Below are 27,330 nucleotides of genomic sequence, written 5' to 3'. Positions count from 1 at the left end.
TACTGCGCATGCTCAGTGCAGAGTCACAGAGAGGTGAATGAAGAACTCACATCTTTTACTCTTTTAATCCATAAGAGGAAGTTTTCAAATAATAAATCATTCTTTCCTGGTTTCATCTCACAAACATTTAACATTCTACCTTAAATTTACTTTATGTTTGTTTTAAATATATTTTTTAAAGTTTCCTTTTGTTCTTAAACTGTATATTTATTTACACATCTGCTTGGCCTGATAAACTATTAACTGTGTCCATTCCTGTTAATTTATTTATAATGTTCCTACACATTTACACTTAAATAAAAACATGTAGAAATACTCTGTAAAATATAAGTAAAATACTGCATTACTTAAGTAAAAGTACAAAAGTATCAGCATCAGAATTTACCAAAAATGTATATATATAATATTTATACTTTCTTATTACTTTTATTTTACCAAAAGTAAAAGCACTCATTACACATGATATATTAATTGCTTCATTAAATTGGTGATTCATTAATGTTTTAATCACTTTAAAGTTGCAGCCAATGAAGGTGGAGTTGATTTTAATTTACTGTTTTCTTCTTGAAGTGCTCAAAACTTTAACTTAAACACACACAATGTAGAAATAGAACATAAATAAGTAAAGTACTACAAAAAAGTAAAAAGTATAAAAAGTATTTGCATCAAAATTCACCAAAATTTTGCTTGTATATATAATATTTATACTTTTATTTTTACTTTTATTTTACCAAGATTTTACCAAAAGTAAAAGCACTCATTACATCAACACATTACGGAGCATCAATAGAAATGTAACGAGCAGAACTGAGTAACTTTGCACCAACGTTCAGATACGTCTAACATGGACAGTTCAGATCTTCATCTGACTCCAGTTTGTTTATTTCCTGGTTTTATTATTCTGACGACGTCTCACCTGCAGTGACTCAGCTGAAAGAGTGACAGCTCTGTGAAGCGAACACTTCACCTGAGACTCGTCTGTATCAGTGAGCAGCAGAGCTGAAGCTTCACGGCGACTTTAAGATGAAAAACTATGAATTTTATATTAAAAACCTGTTTTTTTCAGGAAAGAAACACAGTGTTTTTTGTTATTTATAAATTGTATTATTTTCCACACAGGTGTATATCCAGCATTCAAATGATAAAATACAAGAGGACAAATATTAATGTAAAGACTATATTTTAAAAAGTGACTAAACTTTTCAACACACTTACTGTGTGTTGAAAAGTTTCCTTGTAACTTTTGTGCAGGTTTAATAAAAAAAAAAAAAAAAAAAGATACATTTTGTGTTTTTTTTCTACATTGATTCCTTATATTTATTTATATTATTATTTATTTAGGACAGGAGAAGTTGTGCTGATGCATGGGACAGAAAACATTATTAATACCTTTGAAAATCACTATAAAAACAGCAGAAAAAGAAAGATCTTTGTTGGACCTGTTGATGGCTTGATGGATTCTGGACCATCACTCACTGTTATTGTGATTCTGCGGTTACAAAACATCAGTTTAGTGACGGAAATATATATTTTTTCTAATCTGTTAAATTTGGAACAATATGTTTTATAAAATCAAGATAAAATCCTGTTCACTGCTGTAATTATCCACAGAGATGACGCAAATTTCACCTGACTGTCAGGTGACAGTGAGTCTTTCCATCCGCCAGTGAGGATTTATATTTTCTTTACAGTCGGAGAACAGGAGGAAGAAAGTAAAAGGAGATTAGAGAGAGAGAAAATCAGAAGTCACAGGTTCGCTCGTTCTCTCAGCGTCGTGTCTCAGATCAGCTTTCGCTCAAGGCGCAGAGCAAATCTGTTTTCACATCACATTAATGTTCAGATGGAAAAGGTGTGTGACGAGAAAGGAGAATACACAAGGATGAGTTCAGGTCAGGTTGGTGTAAAGTTGTGAAAGCCTGACATCTGCTGGACAGAAGCGAGGCCCTGCAGCAGCTCAGTCTGCCGCCTTCATAAACCCAAACAGCTGCTCCAGCAAACTGTGAGTCTGTATCACATTTCATTTACTACCAGGATTCACCAACTGTCCAAAGAATCTCACACATTTCCAGGAACTCGAGAAAAAAACCTCTGTGTAAAAACTACAGATTTTAACTCTTTAGCTGCTGCATGATGATGTTTGTCGCTAAGAGAATTCATTTGTCACCCTAGTTATGCCAGTCATGTTGTTTTTTCACCTGCATTTTCATGCACCTTTCTTTGTTTTAATAGCTTCTTATTAGTAACCAGATATTGGTAAGATAAGAAAAGATGAACCTTTATTGATCCGTCGCGGAAATTCAAATTTGATGCAGCAGCACAAAAGGAAAATGTGATAAGAAATAAAATAAGAATAGAAACAGAGTCTAAAATAAATGAGAGATGAACTAGAGATACATTATACAATAAAATAGATAAATAAATAATAATACATGTAGCATTTGCAACCCTTTGCTCTATATATTTATTATAGGTACTAACACTAAAAAATATGTCTGAGATTTTAGTGTCATTTTGACCTTGAAAACATCTGTTTTATGGTCTATTTAGCAGCTGTTCTGGAGCTTTCAATCACTTCCTTGGTCAAGAGTTGGCATAAAATTATTGTAACACAAATAAATATGATGCGAACAGGATAAACAGGCTAAGACAACTGTCACACACAGTGTAAACCATATCCTGTTGGGATGTATGATGGAGGAGTTTCTGAAAATATGAATAAAACAAGACAAAACAATAAATTAGAAGATAAAACTTTGACCAAAAGTATTGAAAATTGTTACAAGATAATTGTCCTAGAGGCACAAAATTGTATTTTTTAAGTGAAATCAACATTTTGAATTGAAATCTTGCTCCATTATATTCTACTTTATGCTTTATTCTTTAAGTTTTTAATTAGTAATTAGCTTCACGTGTTCACTGTTTTATACTTATATTGTGTGACGTGTTTTTGCTCTGCGTCTATGTTTTGGTGATATGAATATGAATTTTGAACTGAAGTGGCATCAACACCTGATACCTCGCTGTGACTGTCAGAGGGACGAAGGGGAGAATTGGACTTTAATCTGAATACAGCGCTCTGTCAAACTCAAATCTGAAGAGTCTGTGGTTTCTTCAGCTCTGCCGGCTCCTGCTGAGGCGCTGGAGTTTAAAAGAAATCCTGGAGGGAAGGATTTACTCACAAACAAATTTATATGCAAATCTGTCACACACTCTGTGGGGAGAAATTTCCGAGAAAGAGTCTTTGTCCTTTGGCCCGGAGCTGACGGCGTTTCAGAGACGACCGAACAAAGGCGGGAGTTACATGAGGCAGAAGGAAATCATTCACACTGAAATCCGAGCAAAGTCAAACAATATAAAGTGAGAGGGTTTTCTCTTGTTAAAAGAGGCAGTTATTAAGCTTTATTTAAAGCTGATTGGGATATAACTGTGTGTCCAACACTCTGACAGGCTGCCACAGCCCCTCTGCTTTTGTCTTTTAAGTCTGATATCTTATTTTATCATCTGATGATATCGAACTGTAATCTTGTGATACAACTCGTCTTATTATCCTGCGATAACAAACATATTAAGTTCTTTATTTTCTTAATCTTCAGATATCAAACATAGGTCTCGGTGTGCCTCAGGAAACGACACTGGGCCCACTGATATTTCCTAAGCTGTCTGAGGCAGAGGCTAAATGATCAGCAGGTCCTGACCCTGAAAAGACAAGATCTATTTTTGTGTGTTTACAAAATCATCAACTTTAATGATTATCTTTACTGTTGATTAGTTTTTTTCAAGTTTCCATGGCTTGAGGTAATTCTTTAAAGGTCAAATATTGCAAATGTTTTGTCCGACAAACATTTTAAAACCCAAAGATGTTCAGTTTACAATCATATAAAACATAGAAAAACTGTTAATTTTCACATTGAAACCAAGAACCACAGAATTTTTTACATTTTTGCTCAATAAATGACTAAATATTATTAATTGTCAATATTGCAACAGATTCATTTTCTGTCATTTGACTAATCAGTTAATTGACTAATCGCTGCAGATTTTCAAAAATGCGAAGAGTAAAAAAGATAATATAAATTTGTGTTACCAGTTCATATCACTATTTTTTCCTGTGACCCAAAAATGTTGGATGGATGGAAACAATCCCAAGAAACTACAGTTCCACACATCAGTTCCTTTCTAGGAAATCATTAGAAAAACAAAATGGCACATCGAACTCACTCTTTTGAAAGTTTTTGGTCATAAATCAAAGTAATGGAGTTATTGAAACTTTGGCCTGGTGATGGTGCTAAAAATAAAGTCAGAATATCCCCAAATTTATGAGGATTCATCCTCTGGGGACCATAAATCTTTGTACAAAATTTTATGGCAATACATCAGTTAGATGTTGGGATATTTCACCACCTGCTGGTTGTGCTAAAGGACAAGTCAGGGGATAAAGTATTTAGAAAGTATCCTCTGGGGACTGCGAATATTCAGTATACACCAACATGCATGACAATCCATTCGATAACTGTCAAGATATTTAACTCTGAACCACAGATGTTAACCTCATGGTAGTGCTAGATAAAAAGTCATGGGATCACCAAAGTCATTTGGATTCATCCTCTGGGAACCATGAATATCTGTACAAAATCACTGGCTTACGGCCTGCAGTCTTCATTACACCCCACAAAACGACTGATGAGAGAGATAAGGCTCTTAAAATATAAAAGATGCATCCTCTGAGGACCATGAACATTTACAGTAAATTTGATAAAAATATGGAAACTATTTGCAGAGATAGGTTTTTGTGGATGAGTACTCATCATCACTACACTACTTTTATGATGCATCATTCTCCTTAGTTTTATATGATTTTTTCTTCATTACAGACACCTGAAGTCCATTTGTCTTGTGCAGCAATTCTCATTTTAACTCTTTAAGGTCAACACATCTTTCATTTTAACTTGTAATCTACAGGACACAACAGATTAGTCCACATTCATGTCTTATCAGCCAACAACAGCAGCATCAGTCCGGCCCGGTGAGTAAACACTTCACATCCAGGCTGCACAACGCTGGGGAAATGGTTTCAGTCCATGAATGAAAACAACTTCAAATCTGCTCTTATCTGCTCCACACAAACACACAACCAGAAAATACACACCACCAGAATATATCTGTAAGCAGTAAACTATAGAAAATAGGGTTTTGATATGGTATTCTGTGATTATGCAAATTGAGAGAGTACACAGGGACTATTTGACCCAAATATGGAAGAGAATAATGATGAGCTTAATCACAGGCAGAAGATACTTGACACCTCCACATGCTGTATGACTGAGTTTATAACTGGAAGATAGATTATAAATACCAACTAATCTAAATATAGTCAGAGGAAAAAAGGGGATTTACTGACTGTCACAGGAGCTGCAGGGGGTCGACCGTTCAGTTTAACTGGACCAAATATTAGACTGCTAATTTATGTTGGTGGTAAACTCGTGCTTATTTTTTTTTATAAAAACAAAGGAGAATGACTCAATCACACAGTTATTTTTCCATAAACATGGCCGCCAGCAGTAGACTACATCACATCTGTTTAAACACAGCAAATTTGCCAGTTTTCTATTTTGATTAATTAACCTCGGTTCAAAAACTAAATATTAATTTCTCTGACAAAACAATCTCAACTCTTTCAATGTTCAGCTGATTTTAAATGGAAGCAAATGAAAATGCTGGTTTAACTAAACCAGCATTTTTCCAGAGCTTTCAACTGGATGAGATGCCCTTCATCAGTGGAGGGCGTTTGAAGGTTCATTTTCTTTTCTGAACAATCTCAAAACTGAATGTTCTTTAATTGTGGACTTTAATGTGGACTCTGGATTAGGACAATATTTGGACTGTGGTTGATGACGTCCACAAGAACACGAGACTGATAAAGACTCATAAAGGTCGACAATAATCCTCAGATTTGACTCGTGCTGTTCACACACTTGATAAAACGACAACACCCTTGAATCCAAGGTCGTTGATTTGAAGACTGGATTTTCAGCTGTGTGTTTACAGCAGACGTTGGTATTCTGTCATCGTTCATCTGCAGCGACAAACATCTGATCCTGCTGAAGGAGAGAACGCCTGGGTTCCTGTATTTCCTCCTTTTCTCCGGCTACCTCCTGTTTCCTTGGATCAGAGAGAGAGAGAGAGAGAGAGAGAGAGAGAGAGAGAGAGAGAGAGAGAGAGAGAGATCTGGGAATCCTGTTCATTACTATGTCTTTCCACCAGGCTCTAAAAATAGAGACAGAGGGGTTGGGTGGGGGGGTGGGGGGGGATTGGAGGGAAAATAAAACTGTATCTGAGAATCGATTCGAAACGCAGCAGGAGACGTTCACTCTGTCTCTTCATCCACCAAGAAGGTCCATCCATCCATCCATCCATCCATCCATCCAAAGAACCATAGAACTATTCATCCATTCACCACTAAAACCATCCATTGTTTAATTTCCAGACGCCTGCCGAGTGTTTTTCTTTCTTTTGCTGAAACACACAGCAGATAAAATGTTATTAGTATTAAAATTATGTACAGACATTTTCATTTAACAATAACATTGCAGTTTCAAATAGCTTGAAATAAAATGTATGTTATGCATTCAAATACAACATGAATTCAAATTTGCTTTATTGAACACACACACACACACACACACACACACACACACACACACGCCCCTCCACCCCCTGCCCTTGTTATTCATCCATTTTCAGATAATGGATCAGCAGCTAATAAATGCATCTCTACAGCTAATTATCGATAATGAATTGTTTGTTGTGATGCTGTTTCTGTTGGTTCTGTGTTATGTTTTTAGGTTCTAGTGAGAACCTGGTCCTGGTTCTGCTCTGACACCCTTCACGTCTTCCTGTATTGCAGCGCAGCAGCCAGCAGATGTCAACGTTGCAGCGGACGGTCGTCGTGGTGTCACTCCTCTCAGCACAGGGAGCTGCAGGCAGATGAATCCACGCCTGAGGCCGTCTGAACGCCGTGATGAACGGCGAGCAGTGATGATTGGACGAACTCCACTCGTAGCACGAACAAAAACTGCAGATCTTAATGCTCCAGCAGCAAACACAGCTGCAGACCAGAGAAGTGAGACCCTGAGGAAAAGCTCTGGGCGTCCACATGTGGCGATGCTGCATCTTTAAAGGACCATGCAGCAGATTCAGCATGTCTGTCTTTTGGGACTATTTTTAATGTAAAATCATTTGGGCTGGGTGATGTTGGGGGCTCATGACATCAGTATGTGTAAACTCTTGATCTGCGCAAGTTGATTTTAGTATAACTGATTAACAGCACAAGAGAACCACATTTGAAAAACCGTAGAAAATGGAATATAACACTTCCTTATCCTTTAAAACCATCACGTTCATCTTCATTTCTCTTTTTTCTTGATTTAAAAAAATGCTAATTAGGTTGCTAGTCTTCCTGGTCCACATATATAAACAACAGCAACATATACAGTATTTGTGGCAGAACAAACAAACAATGGAAATTTCTTTAAAGTTAAAGCTCCATATTTTCTTCTTCTTCTGTGTTTTATTTGAAGTGTTGATCCATCAGAAGATATAAAAACCATCTCAGTGTAGTTTTACATCTCCTCTCTCAGGCTTCTCTCTGGAGCTCTAGTAACAACAGGTCAGTGAGCCAATCAGAAGAGAGGAGGCTCTGAGCCTCTCTTCTGATTGGCTGACTGTTTTCTGAGTGATCCAATAAAAATAAAGCAGATTTCAGGTAAAAACTCTCAGAGAAACCAAATCCTGCAAGGTTTGGATGGTGGGTCCAGGTGGGCGGGGCTTGGTGACTGCTTCGTTGTGACATCACAAAGTTCCAGAAGTCCTGACGGCTGGTTTTAAGGCTCAGTTTCTGAATACAGGCTGTGTGCATTTCTCTGTGGACTGAGGCTTTGATACTTTCACAGTATTAATATAGAAGCTAGAGCTGATCTATAATCACACTACACATGGACACACACCTTTACACTGGAGGAGCTTTAGAAAATAACCCGACCAAACCTGATCCACATGCTGTTCCTCAGTCTCTGTGGTGTGGTCTGTTGCTGTGGGTGTAGAGATCACTCAGCCTCAGTGCTCCTGTTGTTGGGTGTGAAATGTTTGGAGAGCTCCTCTGACCTCTGCCAGGGACAATCAGCTGAAGAGTCGGGCGGCAGCTCCTCGGCCCGCCGCTCCGCATTACAGCCTCTAATTGATTTTCCGTTGTAATCTCAAGGTCCTGATGACATTCTGGACGCAGAATGCATTCTGCAGCTTCGTGCGGACGCGCTCGCTCTCCTGGTGCCAATTAATACACGTTTCTCTGCGGCGTGTCCGGCCGGAGGATCTGTGTCACCTCACAGCATGAAGGTTGTGGGTTTGAGACCTGCAGATCCCTCATTCTTTCCATGACACTATTTTTACCTGGTGACAACATGCAACCTGGATCTGGATCCTCTGCTCTTAAACTGGTGTTAATACAGCAGTAAATGCAGAATGCAGTGAATGGATGAGGGTGATTATGCAGGTTAGTACATAGGATGACAGTGACTGTTGGAGGTGTTGAAAGGAAGAAGGTACTTTTCTAGATTTAAACCTGGTGAGGAGCTTTTGTCTCCCACTTGTGGCAGTGAGAGTTATTACACAAACACTGTCAACATGTTTCTGAACTCTCCAACGAGGAGAAGCTGATAACAATCTGAATTTCTTCTTGATCTGGAGCATTGGAAACTTTTCCTGGACGCTGCTATCCTATCGTATAAACAGACGTCTGTCATCAGTGAGATGTGCCCAGGAACATACGGAAGATAATTATGGCCACGTGAAAATTTTTTCCACATTTTCTGAGCAAAAAGTCAGAATTCGCAACATAAAATTGGCAAATACAAACGTTTGTATGTTGCAAAGTATCAGTGTGAGAAACTATGATTGCATCTTTATTCTAAACAGACCTTTATAATTATTGCTATAATCAACATATTTCTATAAACTTAAAGTCTGAAACAGTCGAATGTTGCGGTTGTTCCATGATTTCAACCACCAACAGAAGCAGTAACTCGTGTCATCAGTCGGTACATGACATCACTACCTGTCGCTTTTCATAATAAAGGCATAAAATGACCCAAAAAATAATAACTTCAAACAAATGAGATTCGTACTGTGTGAAAATGTTCATTACACCAAGAAGGAAACCTGCAGGTGAGCTGACAGAGCAGGTGAACTCTCAGCTCCATTGATCTGGTCTGAGTCTTGGATTCGTTCATCCTGCTCAGGACCGTCTCCTCCGGGCTCAGGGAGCGGTCCAGTGCCGCCCTGTCATGGAGGTGTTGAACCAAACCAACCAGTTACTCCTCATCCTCATCCAAGTCTCTTTTCTTTTTTCTTTTCGTCTTTGAAAACACAACCAATGAGGCACGACTCTCTCCACTGTGGCTCCTCGTCTTTGGAGTGTTTCAAAAACAAACTCTGACGAGCGACATTAAGATTCCCAGTCTGACGTCCTGCAGAAGAGTTCACCTGTCAGACACCAGAACAACGGAACTGCAGGTGTCTTCTTCCTCTACAAACAAGTTAGTGTGTCAGTGATCCTGGACAATGCTTCATTAAATACTAAAACTGTGGGAAAACCATCTGACTACATGGACTGCAGCACTGATCACTTCCGCTGTGGACAGGAAGTCAAACGACGAATCAACTGAGTCGCAGCGCCTCCTTGTTGCTGTAATTATATAATTGTTGAGTTTAGCTGTAACGTTCAGGAGGTCTTCACCTGCTGGAGGACGGAGGCCTGTGAGGCTCACAGGTGTTTCACGGCCTGACGTCTGTATATTCGACGGTTCTGCAGCGACTGCGTCTGAAAGTTCAGGATCTTAAATGCCTCTTCATGACGGGCCGGATCATCCTGTGTTTGTGATATCTGTGTTTACTGACGCCTGTGATGTCCTCGTCACACTCACGCCAACAGCATCGGGACATTTATCGCCGTGGAAACGGGCGAGCGAGCCGCTGCCTCATTAGCATTCAGGCGGTCGCACCGGGAAAACAAACCTCACACCTGTGAGCGGAGCCAGAGCCACTAACTGATGTCCAGACAATACTGTTTTAATCTGCCGGGGAACCCTGAGAGGGAGGCAGAGGCAGCAGGCTGTGGTGGAGGAGGTGGAGGTGGGACTCCTGTTCGCTCCGATGTCGGGGTTTTAAAATGTTGAACGGCGGCGGAGGGGAGGCTGTGAGGGAGAGATAAGCAGCGATGGCCGCCGTCCTTTTGAAGACAAGAGGCTGCAGAATTCATCAAGAGACGCAGGCGGCGAGACGCAGGCGAACGTACATGAAACTGTCACAAAACACACAAAGATTATCACAATATGTAATGAAACACACTTCATCAGCTTTATGTTTCCTGCTGCTTATAATCAAACTGTACATTTCGAGGTCCACACCTCTGTCCAGACGAGCGTTTCAGCTCCGTGTCAGATCTCTGTCCATACCGACACACCTGACAACACATGTCACATGACCACTCATGTTCGCAGGCCACGAAGGTCCAACAGGTGGATCCTTGGAAGATGCAGCCAATTGAGACGCAGCTCGCAGGTGTTTTTTTTAACTGCATGAAATATACACACGAGAATCAGCAACGGTCAAAATTACGACCAGATATTTGGAAACATTAAAACGGAGAATTTAAATTCACAGCGGCTGCTAGCAGACACTTAACGCTGTTTGTTTTCGTCTTTCGGGAACGGGTCACATGACAGGAGCGCAATGACGTCGTGACTGATGAGACCCAATCAGGGAGGAAACGCGTCATCGTTTCCAGGAGCTCGAAGTCTCTCGAGTCATGTGAACGCCAGGAATAAACTCAGCTGTTTAAAACTAACTAACTAAAACTAACTTTTCGTCCGATCATTTCAAAACATAAAGCTTCACAGAATCCAGCGAACTGATGCAGACGCTTCAGCTACAGGTGAAATTAATGTCATAAATATTAAATGTAATAATTTACTGCTTGGAAAATATAAAAGACAAGCTTTTTAATTTTCCAACAACAAACCTTCCCCTTTGGCGAAGATTGCACATGAACATATAAATATAATAACTGCTCGATATGTGACGTGTACGTATGTGTGTGTGTGTGTGTGTGTGTGTGTGTGTGTGTGTGTGTGTGTGTGTGTTGGACTGTTCATTCACACAGTGAAGGATGGCGGAGACTCCCACAGCGAAATGAAGAAAACCATCAAGGTAAAATAAACCAGGAGTAAAGAGAGAATCAATCAGCTGATGTCACCACAGACATTTACCCAAACCTCCGTCTACATTCACCTCAGAGCGGGAATGGATCAAAATGAATGAAGCGACATGTCAAAACACACACACACACACACACACACACACACACACACACACACACACACACACACTCTCTGATTCGTCATGGCCGTCGCTGCAGGGCCCCGAGGCTGAAAAAAAAAGGAAAAACTCCACCGTTGTTTTTATGGAGATAATGTCCCTCGCCCATTTAAAGGTGTCACTGTGATTTATGGGAAACATTGTCCCAGCTGGCCTCTGGATTACCATCTCTCTCTCACTGAGGAATGACCATATGCAAGCTCCAGATAACAAATAATACATAATTGTGTCATTTCTTTTCCCAGCGCTGCTTTACCTGTATTTGTAGAAAACCGGCGAGTGTTTTGTGTCGCGTCGACCTCGTGATTTATTACGGAGCTTCTTCTCAGCTCCGACTTATTTGTCGCGTTTTCATATCCAGCCACAGATGTTTAAGAGCTGAGCCAAACAAAACCACAGAGAGGTCACTTCAAATTCTGCAGGGTTCGTCCTCTGGGGAGCAGGAAGAAGATCAGACAATCTGACCACCGTTTAGTTCTTATTATAAACAGCTCCCATGAGTCTTTGCTGTCAAAGCCTCGCGCTTACAGTCGCTCAGATAAGGGGGAAACCATTAACCTCGCTGAGCAACATCAGACTAAACAAACTTTATCTTTACATGTGTGGACAGTTTTTCTGGGTGTCGACACCACCCTTCCTTTAACCCCAGTGTAACTCCCCCTGACACCATGTAATCACAAGCACAACAACAGAAGACTCCTCTAAAAGCAAACAGCTGTGCATTTCAAGCATTTCTAGCTAATCCTATCTGTTGTTAATAGTCTTTATTTGAGACTGAACATCTGTATGTTTTTAGTTAATTGAAGGATATTATCGATCATGTTGTTTTTGCTTGTAAAAGCCCAACTACATAATTAACAACAGCTATAAACTCTTTGTTCAACACATTAATTTCATACCTTGTTTTGAAACTACGTTAAATTGCATTGTCCAAATAAATAAATACACACACACACAAAAAACTAAAACATTAATGTGACTAACCAACAAAAATCCAGACAAAATGAATCAAGTAGGACAAAGAATATATTTCTCCCTATAAAACTAAGAACAAGTAACTGCAATGAGTTTTAATACTGTGTTTTAATTGTTCATCTACACTGGGAGAGCATGAAACACACTTTCTTATAGTAAAAACTCAAACCAACAATGTGTTAATCTGTCTCTCAATACTTTCTGATGCTTCTACTCGGCCCATTGTTTCCTACTGAAGATTTAAATTTTTAAAACCACCTCATAAATATATAGTTTCATTTATAAAAAGTTGCAGTAATTTTCTAAAACAGCTGCTCACTGTAGTTTTCCATAAAACAAAGAGGAGGAGACACATTCAGCATTTGCTGGGACTATTTTCAGCGGTGGATTAATCCACATGCGAGTGTTTGTGACAGCAGGACAGAGTGTTTGGGACCGGGTCAAAACAAGCTGCAGTGTTTGTTCGCGGTGATGACGGAACATGTCACGCAGTGCAACAGGGAAGTCACTGTGTTGTAATGGTTTCTGGGAACAATGGAGCTCTATGGCTCAGAGGAGTCGGATAAATCACAGGACTGTTGCTTCAGAGACGTTCAGTGTTAGTTTGAGTCTAAACATGAAGAGAAATCATCAGTCTTAGCGCACGTTTCGTCACTTCACAGACGTCTGTACGATTCCTTCAGACTGGAGAACTTCACATCAGGTCGATGATGATCAGACTCGGGACAGTGAGTGTTGTGTTTCCCATCGATCCCCCTCAGTGGGGCAGACTGCCGACGCTTCCTCAGGACGCACATTAAATATTCACATGCTCAGAGCGGTACGCTGCGACCGACTGAAGGATTCACTGACCTGACTTAACACGGCGCTCCCTGACGAACCGTTAAAGTTCCCTTTGTCATCTGAGAGCCTGTTGAGTTTAACTAATCCTGCTGCTGCACATAAAAATAATCCTTGATCTGACCCTCTCCTGTCCTGTGACACACTGCAGAGCCTCACTGAGGCTGTTTCATTCAGCATTCACTGTTTCATTCAGCAGTCACTGTTTCATTCAGCAGTCATTGTTTCATTCAGCAGTCATTGTTTCATTCAGCTGTCAGTTTCATTCAGCAGTCAATGTTTCATTCAGCAGTCACTGTTTCATTCAGCAGTCACTGTTTCATTCAGCAGTCATTGTTTCATTCAGCAGTCACTGTTTCATTCAGCAGTCACTGTTTCATTCAGCAGTCATTGTTTCATTCAGCAGTCATTGTTTCATTCAGCTGTCAGTTTCATTCAGCAGTCAATGTTTCATTCAGCAGTCACTGTTTCATTCAGCTGTCACTGTTTCATTCAGCAGTCATTGTTTCATTCAGCAGTCATTGTTTCATTCAGCAGTCATTGTTTCATTCAGCTGTCAGTTTCATTCAGCAGTCACTGTTTCATTCAGCTGTCATTGTTTCATTCAGCAGTCACTGTTTCATTCAGCAGTCATTGTTTCATTCAGCAGTCATTGTTTCATTCAGCTGTCAGTTTCATTCAGCAGTCAATGTTTCATTCAGCTGTCATTGTTTCATTCAGCAGTCACTGTTTCATTCAGCAGTCACTGTTTCATTCAGCAGTCACTGTTTCATTCAGCTGTCACTGTTTCATTCAGCAGTCATTGTTTCATTCAGCAGTCACTGTTTCATTCAGCAGTCATTGTTTCATTCAGCAGTCAATGTTTCATTCAGCTGTCAGTTTCATTCAGCAGTCATTGTTTCATTCAGCAGTCACTGTTTCATTCAGCAGTCACTGTTTCATTCAGCTGTCACTGTTTAATTCAGCAGTCACTGTTTCATTCAGCTGTCATTGTTTCATTCAGCAGTCACTGTTTCATTCAGCTGTCATTGTTTCATTCAGCAGTCACTGTTTCATTCAGCTGTCATTGTCATCGACTGAACATCTTCACATTTTAGAGGCTTTTGAATAAGAAGCTTTGTATGGTTTGTGTATCTGTTGCTCACTGATACATGAAACACTGATTCACCTTCTGGTAGTTCTGCAGATTGACCATGAACATTATATATTTCACAGATGGAGGTTTCGAATGAGGAGTTTTAATTCTTAATTTTAATTAGGAGCTAATTAAAACTTAAATTAAAATGAATTAAAGTTAAAACACATGCTGCATTCATTGTGACACAACGCAATATAATGTTACGAAACGTACCGTGTGACAACATCAATGACGGTAGCATCACATTACGAAACGTCACGTGTCACAAAGTTATGCATTACAACGCCACATGACGCAACATCACATATCACAATGTCACATAACGCAACGCAACATATCTCTACTTAACATAATAAAACAAACAAAACAAACAAAACATACATTGTGTGTTGGCAGACAGTTGTTAAGTGTGTGTTGTAAAGTCTGTAGGTTCCTGTGATTTAAAGTCATTCAGTTTCCAGCTGTAGTGGAAACAAAAACACCACATTTTCTTAAAGGAGCGGTTTGTTTTGCCACCACTATATAGCTAGCATTAGCATTAGCAGCTGTTTACTTACTAGTCTAGAAGAAACGTTGTGAGTTCAGCATAAAATTTAATTCTTTTACTCACCAACAGCTGTCTCCAGAGGTGGAAAACAACAATGTTGTTTTTCTTTATTTTCTATCAGCATGCTAACCAGCTAACTCTCATCACTTTCCAATACTGAGTCACTGAAGCGTCCAGTCTGCCCTTAAAAAGGTGGCTGCTCAGGGGACGTATTATAACCTCCCTCACGTAAACACAACAATTGCTGAAGCTCTTGTCAAAACTGGTTAGTAAACAGCTGTTGATGCTAATGTTTGCTATGTAGCAATAGACAGACTTACAGATAGCTCCTTTCAAGGCAACAGGATAATATAATTTATAATAGACAAACACAGGTGATAAAATTTTGAACAAACTTTCTGAAATCTTTATTTTGTGACTAAAGTATTTCATTATACATCCAGTGTGTCCTGGATCCTGTGTTTCTGCTGTTCTCACCCCCAGAGGAAATTCATCTGTCAGTCAGGAACATCCTCCCTGCTGCTGCGCCACTTCCTCTCCACACATTGTTTGGTTGACGGCTCTCAGCGCGCTGTCACGCTTTGTTTGGCGAACGTTACTTCTCAGTTTATGTCAGATTGAACGGTCGTGCTCAGACCTGCAGGCTCGTGGAGCTGTTAGAACAACTCCGAGATAACTCAGATATGTAGGTAGGCTGCCAAAAATGTGACATGTTTATCTGACGGTGACAGTGAATTAGTAGAAGAAATATGACCTTTCACTTTCCACAACACACAGTCAGCTGTGATATTTTGTCTTTTAATTCTCCGTCTGCGCTCGGCCTCCTTGTGTTGGTCAACTTCTGCTGCTTGTCATGAACTTGTGTTCACCGTTAAGGAAGTATTTGACAGATCTGACATTATAAATGTGGGACTGCTGCAGCTCGAAGAAAAATAAAATCTCAGCTCAAGCAAAGCAAGCAGCAAATACTGATCTACTCTTACCTGCACTTTGAATGAAGTTCACTGAGAAATAAAAATGATCATGGCTTTATTTTATAAAACACTTTATTTTGTGAACCAACCAAATGTTTTTCTACTGTTGCTCTATTAAAGACCATAGACTGTAAATAAAGATGGACGTTGCCTCCGTGACGTCACCCACAGGTTTCTGAAGAAGCTCAGAGTGAGCTGCACCACTGTCGCCATTTTGACAGTGTCTGACTCCGCCCCTGACCTGGGCAAATCCAAAAATGGGCAAAAAGGTGGAGCGAGTACAAAACAGTTTTTGTACCAGGCTGTAAATATGTTTATTTCTGCTGTAAAGTTGGACATTTTAACATGGGAGTCTATGGGGACTGACTCACTGTTGGAGCCAGACTCTAGTGGTCGTTAGAGGAACTGCAGCTCCTGGTTCTTCAGTTTTCAGCCTTTGAGGTCGACGCGTGGTTAAGACTCGTACTGTCAGAGGTCTGAAGTCTTAGTAATGACTTATGGGAACTACTGGTTTGGAAATGAAGGATTCAACATTAGCCGACCTTATTATCCACACACTGTAACATCCCAGAGAGCAAAATAAACAACAATCATCTGCCTGAGTCCTCGGCCCGAGTCTGGCCCATATACTTCCTGTTATCCTCCTGTATTGACTGACAGCTGCAAGAATTGGTCCAGATGAGGAGGTAGTATTTGATTTATTTTGCTACCTGTGATACAGAGGAAATAACTTTCATGCATTAATGAAGAGTTGCGCTGGCGAGCTAATCATCAGTTCTCTTGAAACCTTTAAGGACAGCATGCTGATACACAAACCTCTCTAGTTTGGTTGTTTAGTCAGTATATTTAGAGTTGTAGGTTTGGTTTTCCGTTCAGGGGATTTGGAGGATTTGAGTCTCATCAGTATCAGCTTCAGTAAAGGTCACTGAGAGGAGAAGTATCCAAACCCACAAAACAGACTTTCTTGCCAAAATCTCTCCTGGTTTCATTTGCATCCTCGCTGAGGTGGAAACTTTTGTGCACTTCAGACAAACTCCTGACTAAAGGTGAAAGGGGAAGAGATCTGTTCCTCCGGCTTCTCTTCATCCAAAACCTGCAACAAACACTGACGGAGAGCTGACACCGCAGCCTCTCTGTCTGCCTCTGTCTCCGTCACGTCGCACTGTGTTGGTCTTTTCTCTTAAATCTCCTTTTCTCTGCCTGTGGGGGATTCAGACGAGTCCAGATGAAGCCTGTTTTAGAGCAGATAATACATGTTTTTTCATGTGCACACATTGGACGTGGGGCTCAGAATCATGGCAGCTAAAGATTGTTTTCAATGTCGATTAATCTGCTGATTATTACGTGGATGATTCCACTAATTATCAGTTTTTAAAACAGTGAAAACTGGAGCCCACTGTGCTGGTTTGGGTCAGTCTGAAGCTCTTGAACGTTCACAGTGACATGCACTTCTTAAGTACTGAGTAACACTCTGAGACGTCTCAGAGTTGGTGATTCATTTCCTTCGGTGTAACTTGAAGAGAGCAGAGACAGAGGTTGTGTGCAGACACTAAATATAAAGCCGTCTGTGGGCCTGTGCTGCTCCAGGAACCTGATTTTCTTGTGGGCTTCATGTTTGGGCAGCCGCCCGGGGTTTGGTAAAAGACGTCCAACTGTTCCTCGTCCAAACACGTCCGTCGCTGCCAAAGACGGGCCTCGACAAGACTGAAAAAACAAACTGAAACATAACACTCAATTAACTGTATTTTCAGAAGGCTGCTCCTGCCAGCGAGGAAGTGTCGTTCCCTGCCCTCTCTTCTTCTTCTTCTTCTTCTTCTTCTTCTTCTTCTTCTTCTTCTTCTTCTTCTCTGGCGCTTTTATTTTCAGTTAAGCCATTTCAGTGAGAGGGGACATCGAAGCTGAGCCGTGCAGATTCCTTCAGAGACTCTAATCTGCCTCTTTACACCACGTATCCAACGCTGAGGGGAAACCTCCGGCAGGAAGCCGAGCCTCCGAGCAGACATGTTTCTGAAGGATGTGAACAGTCGACAGAGCATGACTGACGTGTGTTCAAAGGTAACTGAAATAAACTGGAGTGTTCAGTGGCCAAACGCATGTTTCAAACAACCTGAGGTCTGATGACACAGTTTGTGTTGAGAGAAGCTGCATTCATCTCTAAATGTGAGGTTTTACATTAATGTTGAAGTTATAAACTATGTTCTGAGGAAAGAGATTTTCATACAAGATAAAACCCAGAAGGAGCGAAGGCCCGTGCTATCATTAGCTCGTTCTGAATCACTCCTGCGCTGACGTTAGCTTCTTGTGTATCAAGATGTTTTTCTAAAAAATATTTTTGCAGGGATAAATCAAGTGTGGTGAGGAGCTGGGCCTGACACGTCTGTGCATGGTGCAGCTCAGACAGGAAGTCCTCCACAAGCTGCTCTTTGATGTGTTTTTAAGTTTAACCTGTTGTCATTTCCTGTTTAGCCTCGTTTAGTGTTAGCACTGCTAGTAACTGCTGTGTCACTGGAGGATGTGTCATACCAGTTAACCACAGCTGACAGGGAAGACAGATTCCTTGTATATGAAAACGTACTTGGTAATAAACATGTTTCTGAGTCATTGGACCAGGGTGAGCTGGGAGTTTAGACGCTGACCATGAACCACATCGTCTTTGCTCCCTTTTCTTGTCGTCTGGTCGATGTTGTTTATCTAGTAAATGTATAAAATATACACCTTGTTGTTTTCCTGCTGCTCTGAATCCTTCCCTCTCTCCTCCAGCAGCTTCCAGCCTCTGAGCGTCTCACCTCTCGGGGAGAGTGAGGTTGGACTCTCTCTCTCTCTCTCTCTGGAGGATCTGGTGGAGGAGATTCGGAGGAGGTCTGCAGGTGACCTCCCCTGGATGCTGAAGACCTGTACACCTGGTACGTGGGTGAACTGCATGTGTCAGTGCGTCAGTCATCCCACCACAAGACGCTGTATGTTAGATAACCAACAGCAGGAAAAGCACTGACGCATGAGAAGATCAACACGTCCCAGATATCTCACACATCATGTGCTTCATATCCCGCCGTGTCTTCACCAGGTTTGTATTTTATTTATTGAGTGTTTCTTAGTGTCTGAATTAATCTAATGCTTCATCAACAATTTCTGCTGCTTCACATGTAAAAAGTTTGTGAAACTGAATTCTGTAAGGTCCAAGAAAATCATTGGACATTTTACAGTCTGGGCTGTTTGAACATGAATGCTGCATCAACATCAGCTGATATGATTTATAGTGATTGAAAAGCTTTAACTCTGGTGTGTGACCAATCACCAGCCAGGTCGCAGGAAATCTGGTCACAATCAAATCACAAACAGTTATGATGTCACAGAGAAGTTGACCTTTGACCTTTTTGATATAAATGTCCTTGATCCTGTCAGACATTTGAGTTAAATTGTGTCGTAAGAACTACATGAATTTGTGAGTTAAGCCCAAAAATGTGTTTTGTGAGGTCACAAAGACCTTGACCTTTGACCTTTGACCACCAAAATCAAATCGGTTCATACTTGAGTCCAAATGAATGTTTTTGTAAAATCTAAACAAATTCCCTCGAGGCGTCACGGAGATATCACGTTTCAGCTGCTGCCAAAGTCAAATCACATGATTTATTTACAACATGTTGCACAACATGAAACCTGTGATCGCAGGTTGTTGTTGTTGTTGTTGACACAACACAAACACAACAACATGATCATTCATGTGCAGTTGTGATGAATAATCAACATGTTCCCTCTTCTTTTAGCTCTGGTTTTGGTCTCCTCCAACTCCACAGGGAAATCAGCTGCTACCTGCTGTGTTTGTGTTTTCCGAGCCTGTGAACGCATCACGAGACGGTGAGAGGGAACAATAACAAGTTGTGGGTCATAAAACTAAAATAATGAGCTGTAACACTGTAAAGCTGCGAGGAGCCGAGCGACGCTGCGCACATTTCACATTAGACAGTGATTTGATCCATTGTTATGATCAGAGTATTGATTATAGCTGCTTTAAACTGACGCTTCCTGTCTCCTGCTGCAGCCGGATGCTTTAATCTTCCAGCCTCTTGTGTCTGAGCGGATAAAGATGGCTGCTGAAGGTTGAATGTCGCAGCCCCTCAGCGTCTCTTTCAGCCACTCACGTGTTCATAAATTACCACGGCAACATCAGAGACTGACTCACGAGGACGCCGGGAATTACTTCATTGTTGTGGGAAAACAAACGCACCTCGGAGGACGTTTGCATAAACATCGACGCCGGGGCTTCGCTCAGCAGCCCGTCACACACTCTTCTTCATGTGCTTGTAAAGAGGGCAGTTTAACATCGCAGGCTGACATGAGGGGGAGTGACAGGGCCACTTAATTTAAAGAAGCATCACCCCGACCGCAGCAGGTTAATGCACCTCCTCAGTATTGGATGTGAAGTCCGTGGCATCACCTTATTGATCAGAACATTTAACATCAATCCTGCTGCGTCCTTGTCGCCGCCGAGGCACAATAAAGCTCCTGTACTCATCTCATCGGTGACAGCACATGATGCCAGAGTGATGGATCGCACGTCCGAGTCCTGACGTGGAGAAACGCGGCCGGACGTTTTTCCGCGAAGGACGGCGGACCGCTCGGCCGGCGAAGGTCGAACCGCTGGTGATTTATCAAAGCCACGGACGGACTTTCTCCTCCGGCTTCACTCCAGTGAAATATGTTGCTCCCTGAGAAGACGTCGAGCATCAGAGCTGGTGAATCAACTCTTATGTAATCGTCATCTTTTTACATTTAGATTTTTGTTTGCTGCTTTCGCTCAAGTCACTGAATCAAAAATAACTTCAACCTTTGAGAAACTGAAGAGGTTTTTTGAGACAATAGAAGATTTGGAAAATAAATCTTAATGTGCAGAGGAAAGTGGATTTGTTTCAACCTGAAAGAATTGCAGTTCACTCGTCCAGCAGGAATTAAAATCATTAAAAATACATTAGGAATTACTCAAAACTACGTCTGTATTGCCATGAAATTTGGTGCATTCGTGGTCCTCAGAGGATGAATCCTCTCGCTTGTCCTTTAGCAACATCAGCAAGGTTTTGGTTCTGAGTGAAACATCTCAACAGCTGTTGGATGGATTGTGATGATATGGTTCAGACTTTCACGCTCCCCTGAGGATGAACTCTATTAACTCAACTGCTGATCCTCTGATTTTCCCTCATCGTCACATCAACAGTTAATTAGTCCAATACTTTGATTCATGACCAAATATCTGCAGAACTAATGACGTTCCCATCAGGCTAACACTGTAAAGATTAAATCTGTGTTAGCATCTTAGCTTCCTGACGTTAGCTCAGAATGCTAAAGATAAAAGATAGATGTTCAGTGTTTTTGAAAGCTGTGAACTGCTGAAACTAAAACCTGAAAAACAAAGATTTCTGTTTTGTTTTGTTTTTAAAATCTTATTTTCATCCGTTTCATTATTTCACAAACGAACCAAATAAGTCACTTATTCTCACTTTATGTAAAATGTTTCAGACCGTCATCAGGTGAAGCTCATGACATGTTTGACATATCTTACTAAAGGACGTTCTGATGCACAAAAACTTTGTAGTAATTGTTGATAAAAGCTGAAACTGGAGCCTCAAGCATCTTTCTCACTGTGTTCACTCTGAGGTTAAAAATAACCTCATGGTTAATCCATCCCAGCACGGAAATCAATCTAAAGTCATTTGAGAAGCGAAACACACGTTGAGGTGGAGGCAGCTGATTCTAATTAAATCGACCGGTTTGATAAGGCATCGTAACGCAACGACAAGCAAGAAATCCCTGTGATTACGGAGGGAAAACAGGACCGATGGAGGCCTGAGTACACGCCATCATCCATCCGTTAGGCCATCGATCCTCTCCCTCTAACTCGAACCGTCGCTCTGCAGCTCGGTGCTCAGGTGGTCACAGCCGGATGGAAATGCCACGCTGGGATCACGGGGGCCGAGCCAGGCCCGGAGGCCCCTCTGGTGCGCCGCCTCCTGGCCCCCCGGCGCCCCGGGCCATCCTCAACCCCTGCCACGCGAGATGACAGATGGCCGGCTTCCCACAACAACATGCGCAGCTGAAGCGAAATGCCAAACCTCCTGCACAGCCTTTATCGGGGCTTTATAGACGAGCAGGCCGGAGTCCTGAGGCGCTCCGGTTTTTAGGTTAACGCTCAAGAAGGGAGCAGTGAAGAAGAAGAGTTCACAGGAGAGAGCAGTCAGCAGGTTCCTACAGAGAACAAGGAGTTATTAGCTGGAATTTCATATCAGATTTACCTACAGAGTCCTCAGAGGAGTAATCCTGGTGACCTCTTGACCTTTAATATAGTTCGTTAAAGCTTTCTGCAGCAGGATGGAGCCACTGGGTCACAGTGAACATAAAGATATTAAAGCCAGTTACTGGTTTCCTGGTTGTGGCTGGTTTGTGAGTTTTTAAAGTGAATGACCTGCTTCGAAAAAGAAAACCAGAATCACCTCGTGGTTGTTTCCTTCACCAACCAGCCGAGTGACAGGACACACGGCCAGTCTCTCCTTCCTGAGCTACAGCCTTTAGATGTGTTTTAACATTATGATGTCACAGTGAAGTTGACCTTTGACCTTTTGGATGTAATATGTCATCACTTCAAATTATCCTTGTAGACATTTGAGTTAAATTGTGTCATAAGTCGTGAATGAATTCGTGAGTTATCGCCAAAAACGTGTTAAACGTCACAGTGGTCAAGGTCAAAGGCCAAGGTCACGGTGACCTTGGCCTTTGACCTTTGACCATCACAATCTTATCAGTTCATCCTTGAGTGCAAATAAATGTTTGTGACAAATTTGAAGAAGTTGTTTCAAAGCGTTACTGATCGTGGCGCCCTGAGGATGAACCCTGATGACTTTGGTAACGACTCTTCTATCGGCAACAGTAAATTACAGCTAATACATCTAATTATCTAATTATTAATTAGCTTTAATTTGTCCAGCACAAGTAACGGTGACACATTATAACTTGTCATTTATGTTGACAGAGTTACTGAGGAACGGAGCCACTCAGCTTGTTGCTGTTTGTCTTTAACACTCGACTCTGAGACAGAAGAGTCGGATTCTCCATCGGCGTTTCAGAGACGAATCTTTTTCCTTTTCATTCGAGCAGCTTCAGAAGATTCTTCAGATGTGTTGTTGCTCTGCAAAAAACATCAGCAGTGTGAAGGTCTACAGTTTAAACAGGTTCTCACAAGGTTATAAACACACACACACACACACACACACACACACACACACACCATATTGGGAGATTATGCACATGAAGCCTCTGGGGAACTCGACTGTTGCTGAGCTGAGAGGCTTATTTCTGAGACGAGGACAGAAACAGAGACTGAAGGCCACTGCTGCAGCTGAGACACACACACACACACACACACACACACACACACACACACACACACACACACACTGAATATCAGCTTCAAGATCTACAGTATATTTGATTTATTTTTCCTCAGGTCTTTTGGATAATGTTAAATTTAAACAATAAAAGTCTTGAACTTTAAGGTTGCATCATGTGCAGCTTGAACCCTGATGTTTCAACCTATATTTGTTCATGTTTTGTTAAATTAAATTTGCAGAATTTGCCATCAACAGCTCCTGTTTACTACAGTGGATGTACAGATGACTATCAATCAATCAATCAATCAATCAATCAATCAATCAATCAATCAATCACTTTGATTCTGAAGAAAAGTTTAAAATGACATGAATCTCAGGCTCTGGAGTTACAAGGAGCAGGTTTAAGGTCCAATCAGGATTATGTTTGTCTCTTTGTGATGAAGATCAGAGATGATGATTCCCTCTGTGCGTCCCGTCGGTTCAGAGTTGTAGTTCTGACTCAGGTGACGGAGGTTTGAAGTCGTGCACGTTAACATCCTCCACGCTTCATTATATTTGAAAAACCCGAGTATATAACTATAAATCTGGGTAATCATGTCACGAGCACTAGACTCACATTTACAAACGACTGGCGACTGTGAAAATGACAGAGAGGATTTTAGTGAAGAGAAGAAGAAATAATGTCGAATCTGTGCAGGAAAACATCAAAGAGGAACATTTTGTGCTTCAAAGGGACGAGGTCTTTGCATATATCCACACTGGAGCCGCTTATTAATGGCTGCGAGCCGACTGGTGCCATCTGATGCTGCTGATGAAGACGCGTGTCAGCGCGTCAGAGGAGGGCAACATCTGTGGATGGAACATCTGTATCTGAGAGAGAGGCGTCTTCCTCTGCTGGTCCGGCAGAAGATTCTGCTGTAAGAGTGAGTGGAAACCATGGAAACCAGGTCCAGACAGTGATCTTACAGTCATCATGGATTTATTTTGTTCTCTGGGCAGCAGACCGTCGAACGATGTGATCACACCAGCCGATACGTCGTCATCACATTACTCAGTACTCGTGTGTCGGATCACACCTGGCTTCAAACTCCGCCTTGATTTTGATCTCAGCCGTAACGTTTCGTGACGTTATCGCCGTGACAACATCTGTCCACAGACAGAAACACCTGCCCGAACAAAGAGCTAAAAGAGTCCGTCCTCCTGAAGAAAACGAGCCCACAGCTCGTCTGTGCAGCAGCTTATTATGACATCATACTTAGGTTTTGTTGCTAGGCGACATTTAGCGGTCGTAGTGATGATGACAGGAGCGAAAGGAAAAGTGTCGGTGTCGTGGTATAAAGAGCGACAGAGTCCACGTCAGGAGGAGGATGGATGGATGGATGTGACACAGGAGAGCGGCGTTCGATTCCCACGTGAAACCAGCTGTTTATGATGTAACCATGGCAACAAAGATCGTTTAATGTTGAGGAAGAACTTATCTTAACCCAAATCACCGTGTTTTCCTAAACCTAACTGAGCCATGATCGTTATTACAGTAACTAGGGCAACAAAGGTAGATACAGTCCGTGTGTTTATCGTTGTAACCATGACAACCGAGGTCCGCGGACGCTCGTACGGGTCGCACCAGAGGATTGATGGTTTCCCAGGTTGGATTCGTCAGATGACACTAACACAGGTCCACATGAATCATTGTGTTGCTCTGTAACTGCTGGAGATAGTTATGATGTTCACAACTGGTTTCCACTGACCTCAAGTGGCCAAAAGAATATAAACAATCGCAGGTTTAAACTGCATCAATATTTATCTGGAGATGAGACACTTGCTCTGAACGTGTTCAGTGTTTCCTGAGTCAGAGGACGGTGCTGCAGCGTGGAGGAGAGTAGCTGTACATGTAGAGTACTTTTGGTATTTGACCCCGACTGACCTTTTACCACGACACAGCAAGAGAAAACATCAACCAGGTGTTTTTCATGTTCAAAGCTTCTGGGTCTCTTGAGTATCAGCATTAAAGCTGTCACACATAAGCCCCGAGTTTCCCTTCGTTTTACCCACAGCACTGACTTCAAAGAGCTCGTCATCACAGCCACTAAAACATAATCCTCTCACACAAACAGCTGTCCGTCATTCACCCTCACCCGCAGAGTCTCACCCTCTGACACGCACCTGGAAAACGTCTGGACGGGAATCGCCTCAGCAGCTCGGGAAGCTAATGTCTCAGAGGAAGCTGATGGGAAAGTGTCACCTGATCTCCAGGAGGCGGGAACCGCTCGGCTCCTCTCTGCTTCACCTACAGCTCGTCTGAAGCGTGTGTGAAACCAGGATCTGACTGTTTACATGTGTATACACCATTTCTGAAGTTGCCTTTCTTTTCTGCAGCAGACATTCATGTATTTACATTCAGTAATTTAGTGTTTTTTTTTGTCAACCTGTTTTTCACTTTGCATTTTCAATTATTGAATTAAAAAAAAAAAGCAGCTGCTAGAAAGTTTTAGTGCTCGGCTGAGGTGGGAAGAGGAAAATAAAAGTGCAGTGGAAACAGACTTGAAGCCCTGAAAACAAAAACATCAGATCTGCATGAAGCGATAATGAAACATTTAAATTAATACATTTTCATCATGTTTTCAACATTATCTTCCAACATTTGACTGGAGCCGTTTTCATTGATTTGCACCTGTTGTGGTTTAATAACAGCAGTGGATGGAAATGTGAATTTATTTGCATTTTCTTTTGCACAAAACTTTGCACTGAATCCAGATGTAAACAGACTCACTGACTCTTCCTATAATCATCTGTACTGATAGTTGCTATTCAGATGGTTTAGCTGAGCTAAGCTAACACATTTATATTTAACATATAAAAACACAGTAACTTTTGCACCATGTTGCACAATCTAAACTTACAGTCACATTTTGACCCAGATATGTTGCATATATTGTCAAATGGCTGCACACAGGATTTTATGAATGAATCAGTCTGAATACTGCACATTTTTAATTCAAACTGAATCGTGTGATTTCATTGATTCATTTAAAATCACTTGTTAAATCATTTGATTCAAATAGATGAGGATTTGCTTAAAGTCAGATCTTGTCAGACAGTATCAGACAAAAGTGGAAAATATGTGATGAGGGTCAGAAACTCTATAAACTGAGGACATGACCTCATGGTCCTGAAACAAAGCTGGATATTGAAAGGTCCTGTGTCCTGAGCTCAGCCTGAAACAGAGTTTTTAGGCTCAGCTAATTGCTGACGGGAAATAAAGTGCAGGGCGTGTCAGGCCTGGGGCTGTTTACTCAGGAAAAGGACACTCTTGAAAAAGCAGCCACTTGTCTGCTTGTATAAGGAAATAACAGCAGAGCCGTGTTTGTCCTCTGTGTCGGTGCACACCGAGCGCTCCCCTGCTTATTTATGCTCATTATGTTTTTTCCATCCCGGTCTGAGGGCGGCTGTAGCGCCGCTGTCTTCCTGCCAAGCGTGTGCCCTAGTTGCAGTTGGCAGCGCGTCTCAGGCTGCGGTCCAATGTACACAGTGCACCTGTCAGCTCTGCCCGGACAGAACGGCCTTGTTTCTACCTGCGAGGAAAACATGCCGGTTTCACCTATCGAAACCAACAACATGACACAACACAGCACTGTGGCATGATGGGAAGCGGCCGAGCAGGATAATGTGTCGGTGAACTTGTAGCTGAGTCTGTTCTGACTCATAAAGCGAAGTGAGAAACAGAAGCAAAGACACGTGACGCTCAGACAGGCGTCTCACTTAACCGATCATTTTGTTTATGAGCGAATGAACAGATTGTGTGAATGTTTGAATTACAGTGAAAGAAACGAAAAGCAGCAGATCTTCACTTTCAAAACCCGACATCTCTGAACCTTTGTGCCATCAGACCGCACAACGCCACAGCGCCACAACGCCACAGCGCCACAGCGCCACAGCGCCACAACGCCACAGCCTGACACTCAAATCTCTATATCACTATAGAACTGGGACAAACTGCAGCCACCACTTTTGTTTCCATGTGGCACAGAACTACGCTGCAGTAAATATTGT

The 27,330-nt window shown here is 41.6% G+C and overlaps 1 long non-coding RNA gene across 1 annotated transcript; it reads left to right on the top strand.

Annotated features, from left to right (window-relative positions):
* Window positions 1-18,691: 18,691 nt before the first annotated feature.
* LOC130163614 (uncharacterized) lies at window positions 18,692-23,297 on the top strand. Its single transcript, XR_008826492.1, has 3 exons — window positions 18,692-18,968; window positions 19,669-19,759; window positions 19,944-23,297. It is a non-coding gene; the product is annotated as an uncharacterized LOC130163614 (long non-coding RNA).
* The last annotated feature ends 4,033 nt before the right edge of the window (window positions 23,298-27,330 follow it).

The sequence above is a fragment of the Seriola aureovittata genome, chromosome 22 (assembly GCF_021018895.1).
Source record: "Seriola aureovittata isolate HTS-2021-v1 ecotype China chromosome 22, ASM2101889v1, whole genome shotgun sequence".
Lineage (NCBI taxonomy): Eukaryota > Metazoa > Chordata > Actinopteri > Carangiformes > Carangidae > Seriola > Seriola aureovittata.
Note: the sequence above shows the minus strand (reverse complement) of the source record. Positions and strands in the feature narration are given on the sequence as shown.